Source organism: Aegilops tauschii, chromosome 1 (genome assembly GCF_002575655.3).
Source record: "Aegilops tauschii subsp. strangulata cultivar AL8/78 chromosome 1, Aet v6.0, whole genome shotgun sequence".
NCBI lineage: Eukaryota > Viridiplantae > Streptophyta > Magnoliopsida > Poales > Poaceae > Aegilops > Aegilops tauschii.
Genome location: NC_053035.3, coordinates 51,810,674 through 51,820,403, shown reverse-complemented (window position 1 = coordinate 51,820,403; position 9,730 = coordinate 51,810,674).

Below are 9,730 nucleotides of genomic sequence, written 5' to 3'. Positions count from 1 at the left end.
AACATGCGCTGCAACTTCTTCTTCTCCAAATCACTTGCGCAGTTTCTCTTTGCATCGGCAATGGCCCCACCTAGATCATCAGCGGGCTCATCTGATGCCTCTTCTTCAGCTTCTTCCCGCATTGCCGGCTCAGCTTCTTCCCCCATTGTTGTATCATCGTATTCAGGGAACCCATGGCCAGGATAGCTGTCGCCGTCCTCTTCTTCTTCATTGTCTTCCATCATAACCCCTCTTTCTCCGTGCTTGGTCCAAACATTATAGTGGGGCATGAAACCGGACTAAACAGGTGGACGTGAATGGTTCTTGACGAAGAGTAATTGTGATCATTCTTACAGACTAAACATGGACAAGGCATAAAACCATCCGCCCGCTTGTTTGCCTCAGTCGCAAGCAGAAAATTTGCATGCCATTAATGAACTCGGGAGAGCATCGGTCATCGTACAACCATTGTCGGCTCATCTTCATTACACAACACCGAATAGACCAAATTAATACAAGTTCATACATAAAGTTCATACAAGACTTAAATGCAACAAACAAATAACTCTCTAACTAAAGAATTTAAATGCAACAACAAATGCGATCAAGATCGCAATTAAGGTAACAATTGATCCAACAGCATAATGATACCAAGCCTCACTATCAATGGCATATTTTCTAATGTTTCTAATCTTCAAGCGCATTTTCTCCATCTTGATCTTGTGATCATCGATGATATCGGCAACATGCAACTCCAATTCCATCTTCTCCCCCTCAATTCTTTTCAATTTTTCTTTCAAATACTCGTTTTCTCTTTCAACTAAATTTAACCTCTCGACACTAGGGTCGATTGGAATTACCGGTTCACAAACCTCCTAGACAAAAATATCTATGTCAACTTGATCGGCATTATTTGTCATAAACACGAAATGCAACAACTAGTTTTAAAAGAGAATATACGACATCTGAATCATAACAAGGACGAGGGCCGACGGGGACGGATATCAAAACCATGGCACTATGTATAACAAACAACATATGGGTAAGATAATTATGCGAGTAACTATATATTCAAATCACACAAACATAAATTTGGTAATGTAAAACATTCATGAACAAGAGTCTCACCACAAGGTGGTGCCGGCGACGGAACGGTGCGGGCGATGGACTGTGGTTACGACGGAGATTTAGAAGGCACTAAGTAAAACACACCTACATATGCAATCTATGTGTTAGTTTTGACCACAAATTGCATATAAATCAAATACTAGCACATATATTTTCTACCAAATTACTAAACTCATAAATTAATCACTATACAAAGCATTGCAAGAGCTAATCTAGCAATGAGAGATGAAAGGACAAAGTTGCTAACCTTTGTGATCATTTGAATGGATGGGGGCCTTCAAATCTTGACAAATTTTGGGCAAAATGTGTGATGAGCTCGAGAGGAAGAGGGGAAGAACAGAGAGTAGAGGGGAAAGGGGAAGAACAGAGCGAGCTCGGGTGGACGAAGGGTTTATGTAGGACGACCTTTAGCACCGGTTCGTGCCACAAACCGGTACTAAAGGTGCTGGAGGGGCCCCGGACTGACAACATCCTGCCACCACTCACTTTAGTACCGGTCCGTGGCACGAACCGGTGTTAAAGGTCGGCCACGAACCGGTACTAATGAAAGCGGCTGGCTAGCCGTTGGAACAAGCACTAATGCACACATTAGTGCCGGCTCAAAAGCAAACCGGCACTAATGTGCTTGACATTTGACCCTTTTTCTACTAGTGTATGCTCAGTTCACAATTTTATATTTTAGATACATATTTTTTATTTGTTTGGGTTTTACGTCTTTTAGATTAGCTATAGTAGTAAAATTGAACAAGAATGATTTACGTGTTTCTTGACTATGTAATGACCCGAGTTACAACTCAATTATTGAAGAACAATTTATAGGTCTTGTTTGTCTAGTTACATCTCGAATTGGGAATCAATCAAAAATATTTACTACCATGCCATTGTATTGATTAGCAACTATACTTGGCAATAGATGTATGTACACGCGTCGTGTCTATCTTACCGATGATGTAAATTGACATCTAAAACTGATCGAGGTCAAACAGAGCTCACAAGCACCTCAACCCCCTCTCGCCTTGTTCTCTCTGCCTCTCTCCTCCACAACCCTCTTGAAATTATCCTCCTCCCCATACCGGTGAGGTGTGAGAGGGGGTGGTCCCGCTACTGTTTTATAGTTGTAGGTTTGTTTCTTAGAGTGGTTGCGTCCTTAATGGATAGATCCGGGTGTTCCTCAATGAGTCACTACTAGGGAAAAGCTTATACATAGGATCTTACCAGCAACGAGTTTTAAATTAAGGCGCTGCTGCAATGTAGCAGTAGCGCGCTCCGGCAGTACACGCTAGAAAGAGGGGATGCCTTTCGGGGCATCCCCAAGCTTAGGCGCTTGTGTCTTCCTTGAATATTACCTTGGGTGCCTTGGTAATCCCCAAGCTTAGGGTATTTCCACTCCTTATTCTCTTCATATCGATATCTCACCCGAAGCTTGAAAACTTCAATCACACAAAACTTAACGTAACTTCGTGAGATAGGTTAGTACGATAAAGAGAAAACCATTCACTTTGGTACTGTCGAAGACAAGGTTCATAATTGTTCTCACACAATGCCTACTGTACCATATCATTTCTACAATTTATATTGAAGAAGATAATCCATAGAAACTAGAAAACAAGCAAACTATGTAGTGAAAACAGAATCTGTCAGAAACAGAACAGTCTGTAATGATCTGAACAATAACCATACTTCTGCTACTCCAAAAATTATGAAATAAATTGGTGGACGTGAGGAATTTGTCTATAAATCTTCTTCAAAAAGAATCAACTCAAAAGCACTCTTCTGTAAAAAATGACAGCTAATCTCATGAGCACAAAGTTTCTGTTTTTTTTACATCAAGATCACATTAACTTTCACCCAAGTCTTCCCAAAGGTCTTACTTGGCACTTTATTGAAACAAAAGATATAAAACATGATTACTACAGTAAATTAATCATGTAAACACACAAAAACAGTAAGGGTAAATACTGGGTTGTCTCCCAACAAGCGCTTTTCTTTAATGCCTTTTAGCTAGGCATGATGATTTCAATGATGCTCACATAAAAGATAGGAATTGAAGCACAAAGAGAGCATCTTGAAGAATATGACTAGCACATTTAAATATAAACTACTTCCTATGCCTAGGGATTTTGTGAGCACACAATTTATAAGAACAACAATAAACTAGCATAGGAAGGCAAAACAAGTATAACTTCAAAACTTTAAGCACATAGAGAGGAAACTTGATATTATTGCAACTCCTACAAGCATGTATTCCCCCCTCATAATAATTTTCAGTAGCATCATGGATAGCAACTTTGTTCTCATACTCAATTGGAACCTCTTCCGAAATAGTGGAATCATTACTAGCTAAAGTTGACACTCTTCCAAATCCACTTTCATAAATATCACACTAAGATTCAACACCCTCCAAAACAGTGGGATCACTAATTCCTAAAGTTGACACTCTTCCAAACCACTTTGAATGATAGTATTATTCATACTCCAAAAGATATAAGTGAAGTTCATGGGGCATTCTACAATTAACATAGACTAACCAATATCCAAGCTCAAAATATATAAGTGAAGCACACAAAGCATTCTATAAAACCATACTCAAAAGATTTAAGTGAAGCACAAAGAGTAATTCTATATGATCGTACTTAAAAGATATAAGTGAATCACATGAAGTATTCTATAAATTGATGAAGGGACATCTCATACTAGCATGGTTCTTAAAGAAAAATAAAAAACACAAAGGACACAAATCATGTGAACAAAACAAAAACCAAGGTATACCGATATTTGTTGAAGAAGAAAGATGGGATGCCAACCGGGGCATCCCCAAGCTTAGGTGCTTGAGTATCCTTTGAAATATTTACTTGGGGTGCCTTGGGCATCCCCAAGCTTGAACTCTTGCCTCTCTTTATTCTTCTCATATTGATAGCTCCTCGACCTTCGGACACATCCACACAAAACTTTAACAAAAACTTGTGAGATCCGTTAGTGTAATAAAGAAAATCACTACCATTAGGTTACTGTAATGAACTCATTCTTTATTTATATTGGTGTTAAACCTACTGTATTCCAACTTCTCTATGGTTTATAAACTATTTTACTAGCCATAGATTCATCAAAATAAGCAAACAACACACGAAAAACAGAATCTGTTAAAAACAGAACAGTCTGTAGTAATCTGGAAGTTTGGTAAACTTCTGTAACTCCTAAAATTATGAACTAAATTTGAAAATTTGAACAATTTGTACAGAAGTAATGTGCAAAAAGTTTCACACCCATTTGACTTCCCAGTAAAAAATGTAAATTCACGCACTACAGCCAAAGTTTCTGTTTTTGTTCTGCACATACTAAACAAGCAATCTAATCATCCTAAAACCAAAGCTTGGCACATTATTTTTAGAATACAATGGATATATACAAGGGGATAATTATTTATAGAGAAACTTCCATGAAAAATTCTACATAGTTTCCGTGAGCATGAACACAAGTGCTCAAGGTCGACCCTCACTTCTTCAATGCATAACTTTCCAATCACTTCTCCTTTTGAAAAACCTTTTAGGCATGAGAGGCAAGTAATTTTTTTGTATTTTCATTCATTTAATTTTTTATATGTTTCACCCACAACTAAACAGAAACAAAAAGGACAAACAAAATCTACTTAGTGAAGGAAGCAAACAAGCACACACGAGAATATCAACCCCACGCTATTGTTCCCCGGCAACGGCGCCAGAAAAGAGCTTGATAATCCCCAAGTGCAGGGAATCATCGTAGCAATTTCCAAAGGTGGAAGTAATAAGTATGGAGTGTCGAACCCACAAGGAACTAAAGGTAAGATCAATATTCTCTCAAGCCCTATCTGCCACTGATACGACTCTACGTACACCGAACGTTTGCTTCCAACTAGAAACGAGAAATAAAACTACGTTGTGGGTATGAAGAGGATAACTTTGTATGATATCGGAGAGCTAAAATATAAAAGTAGGTGCTGTTATCATAAAGTTAGAATATATTACTAAGTACTATAAATAGTGAGTGTGGAATAATGGTGGATCGGTGTGCGGAATTGTCCTAGGCAATTATTAACAAGACCGGTAGTCGTCATTGCAATTTCATATGAGGGAGAGGCATAAGCTAACATACTTTGTCTACTTGGATCATATGCACTTATGATTGGAACTCTAGCAAGCATCCGCAACTACTAAAGATCATTAAGGTAAAACCCAACCATAGCATTAAAGCATCAAGTCCTCTTTATTCCCATACGCAACAATCCCTCTTACTCGGGTTTATGTTTCAATCACTCACCAACCCACTATAAGCGAATCATGAACGTATTGCAACACCCTACAGCAGGAATCCCTCACGCTTGCGCGACACGGAGGGCACCATAGGACAACACCAAAATAAAACATACAACTCGTACCAATCTATATCATCAATCAACCCAAGGACAAAAGGTATCTACTCAAAACATCATCGGATGGCAACACATCATTTGATCATAATATGTAGCATAAAGCACCATGTTCAAGTAGGGATTACAGCGGGGTGCGGGAGAGTGGACCGCGTAAAAGAGATGAGGATGGTGATGATGATGGTGATGTTAATGAAGACGATCACCGTGGTGATGATTCCCCTCCCCATGGCACTCCGGCGCCACCGGAAGAGAGGAGGACAGGTTCTCGCCCTTGTGCTTCCTCCTCCATGGCCTCCACCCTCTGGTCCTTGGCCTTCATGGTAATGATGGCCCCTTCGGGATACTCCTCCATGGCCACCGGTGATGATGGCCCCCTCCAGCAGGGTGCCGGAGAGGGCCTAGATTGACTTCTTGTGTCTACAGAGGCTTGCGGCGGCGGAACATATGATCTAGGTTTCTTTCTGGAAGTTTGGGTATATATAGAAGAGTTTTGCGTTTATTTCACGCCAGGGGGGTCTCCGGGCTGTCCATGAGGCAGGGGGTGCGCCCTAGTGGGGTGGGCGCGCCCCCCACCCTCGTGGGCAGCCCGGGACTCTTCTGGCCTGCTTCTGGTACTCTGTGGGCTTCTTCTGGTCCAAAAATGATCTCCGTCAAGTGGCACGTCAATTGGACTCCGTTTAGTTTTCCTTTTCTGCGATACTCTAAAACAAGGAGAAAACAGAAACTGGCACTGGGCTCTAGGTTAATAGGTTAGTCCCAAAAATCATATAAGATATCGTATAAATGTTGGGGAACGTAGTAATTTCAAAAATATTCCTACGCACACGCAAGATCATGGTGATGCATAGCAACGAGAGGGGAGAGTGTTGTCCACGTACCCTCGTAGACCGAAAGCGGAAGCGTTAACACAACGCGGTTGATGTAGTCGTACGTCTTCACGATCCAACCGATCAAGTACCGAACGTACGACACCTCCGAGTTCAGCACACGTTCAGCTCGATGACGTCCCTCGAACTCCCATCCAGCCGAGTGTTGAGGGAGAGTTTCGTCAGCACGACGGCGTAGTGACAATGTTGATGTTCTACCGACGCAGGGCTTCGCCTAAGCACCGCTACGATATTATCGAGGTGTAATATGGTGGAGGGGGGCACCGCACACGGCTAAGAGATCAATGATCAATTGTGTGTCTAGAGGTGCCCCCCTGCCCCCGTATATAAAGGTGCAAGGGGGGTTCGGCCGGCCTAAGGGAGAGGCGCGCCAGGAGGAGTCCTACTCCTACCGGGAGTAGGACTCCCCCCCTTTTCCATGTTGGACTAGGAGAGAAAGGGGGAAAAGGTGGAGGGGAGGAAGGAAGGGGGGGCGCCGCCCCCTTCTCCTTGTCCTATTCGGACTGGGGGGGAAGGGGCGCGCGGCCCTGCCCTGGCCTCCTCTCCTCTCTTCCACCTAGGCCCACTAAGGCTAATTAAGTTACCGGGGGGTTCCGGTAACCCCCCGGTACTCCGGAAAAATCCCGATTTCACCCGGAACACTTCCGATGTCCAAACATAGGCTTCCAATATATCAACCTTTATGTCTCGACCATTTCGAGACTCCTCGTCATGTCCGTGATCACATCCGGGACTCCGAACAACCTTCGGTACATCAAAACATATAAACTCATAATATAACTGTCATCGTAACGTTAAGCGTGCGGACCCTACGGGTTCGAGAACTATGTAGACATGACCGAGACACCTCTCCGGTCAATAACCAATAGCGGAACCTGGATGCTCATATTGGTTCCTACATATTCTACGAAGATCTTTATCGGTCAGACCGCATATCAACATACGTTGTTCCCTTTGTCATCGGTATGTTACTTGCCCGAGATTCGATCGTCGGTATCTTGATACCTAGTTCAATATCGTTACCGGCAAGTCTCTTTACTCGTTCCGTAATACATCATCCCGCAACTAACTCATTAGTCACAATGCTTGCAAGGCTTATAGTGATGTGTATTACTGAGTGGGCCCAGAGATACCTCTCCGACAATCGGAGTGACAAATCCTAATCTCGAAATACGCCAACCCAACAAGTACCTTTGGAGACACTTGTAGAGCACCTTTATAATCACCCAGTTACGTTGTGACGTTTGGTAGCACACAAAGTGTTCCTCCGGTAAACGGGAGTTGCATAATCTCATAGTCATAGGAACATGTATAAGTCATGAAGAAAGTAATAGCAACATACTAAACGATCGAGTGCTAAGCTAACGGAATGGGTCAACTCAATCACATCATTCTCCTAATGATGTGATCCCGTTAATCAAATAACAACTCATGTCTATGGCTAGGAAACATAACCATCTTTGATCAACGAGCTAGTCAAGTAGAGGCATACTAGTGACACTCTGTTTGTCTATGTATTCACACATGTATTATGTTTCCGGTTAATACAATTCTAGCATGAATAATAAACATTTATCATGATATAAGGAAATAAATAATAACTTTATTATTGCCTCTAGGGCATATTTCCTTCAATAAATGCATATAAAACATCCTTGAAGGATAGTATGATAGCATGAATACTTCATAAATTATAGATACGTTGGAGACGTATCAGTCAACTCCTCCTCCTCGCTGGACTCGGTACTACCCTCCTCCTCCGTCCTCCCTCGAATCGCCGCCGGCCGGCCCCTCCTCGCTCCGCCTTCCTCCTCCGTCCTACTCTCTTCTCCCTCCTCGAGTTGCCCCGTGCTACATTTTGATTTAGTAGGCTAGTTCATATGCAACATTTTGATTTAGTTGATATGATTTAGTTGATTTAGTAGGGTAGTTGATTTAGTAGATTTAGTAGGCTAGTTGATTTAGTTGATTTAGAACATTTTTATTTAGTTGATTTAGTATGCCAGTGGATTTAGTAGGCTAGTTGATTTAGTTGATTTAGTATGCACCATTTTATTCTTATTTTTTCTGTACATGGATAGGTAGATGCTTTTGTTTTTTTGTAATAAGTTATTTTTTGGCAAAATGTAGGTGCCAAATTAGATGAAATGTCTTGGTAGGATGGTGATGATGATGGTGATGTTGATGAACACGATCACCGTGGCGATGATTCCCCTCCCGATGGCACTCCGGCGCCACCGGAAGAGAGGAGAGGTTCTCCCCCTTGTGCTTCCTCCTCCATGGCCTCCACCCTCTGGTCCTTGGCCTTCATGGTAATGATGGAACCTTCGGGATACTCCTCCATGGCCACCGGTGATGATGGCCCCCTCCGGCAGGGTGCCGGAGAGGGCCTAGATTGACTTCTCGTGGCTACAGAGGCTTGCGGCGGCGGAACTTCCGATCTAGGTTTCTTTCTAGAAGTTTGGGTATATATAGAAGAGTTTTGCGTTTATTTCACGTCAGGGGGTCTCCGGGCTGTCCATGAGGCAGGGGGCGTGCCCTAGTGGGGTGGGCGCGCCCCCCACCCTCGTGGGCAGCCCGGGACTCTTCTGGCCTGCTTCTGGTACTCCGTGGGCTTCTTCTGGTCCAAAAATGATCTCTGTCAAGTGGCACGTCAATTGGACCTTTTCCTTCCTCTAATGTGTATACACATATTCTAGTTGCTATTGATTACGTTACTAAGTGGGTGTAGAAGCTATTCCAACTAGTAGTGTTGATCATAACACTTCTATTAAGATGCTTAAAGAAGTTATTTTTCCGAGGTTTGGAGTACCTAGATATTTAATGACTGCTCGTGGTTTACATTTTATTCATGGTGCTTTTCGTAAAATGCTTGCTAAGTATGATGTTAACCATAAATTCCATCTCCTTATCATCCTTAGTCTAGTGGTCAAGTAGAATTGAGCAATAGAGAGATTAAATTAATTTTGCAAAAGACTGTTAATAAATCTAGAACGAATTGGTCGAAGAAACTTGATGATGCTTTATGGCCCTATGGAACAGCTTATAAGAATCCTATATGGGTATGTCTCCCTATAAAATGGTTTACGGAAAAGCATGTCATTTACCTCTTGACTAGAACATAAGGCATATTGGGCTATTAAAGAGCTCAAGTATGATTTTAAACATGCCGGTGAGAAGAGGTTATTTGACATTAGCTCACTCGATGAATGGAGAACCCAAGCCTATGAGAATGCCAAGTTGTTTAAAGAAAAAGTTAAAAGATGGCATGACAAAACGATACAAAAGCGTGAGTTTAATATAGGTGATCATGTTTTGCTATACAACTCTC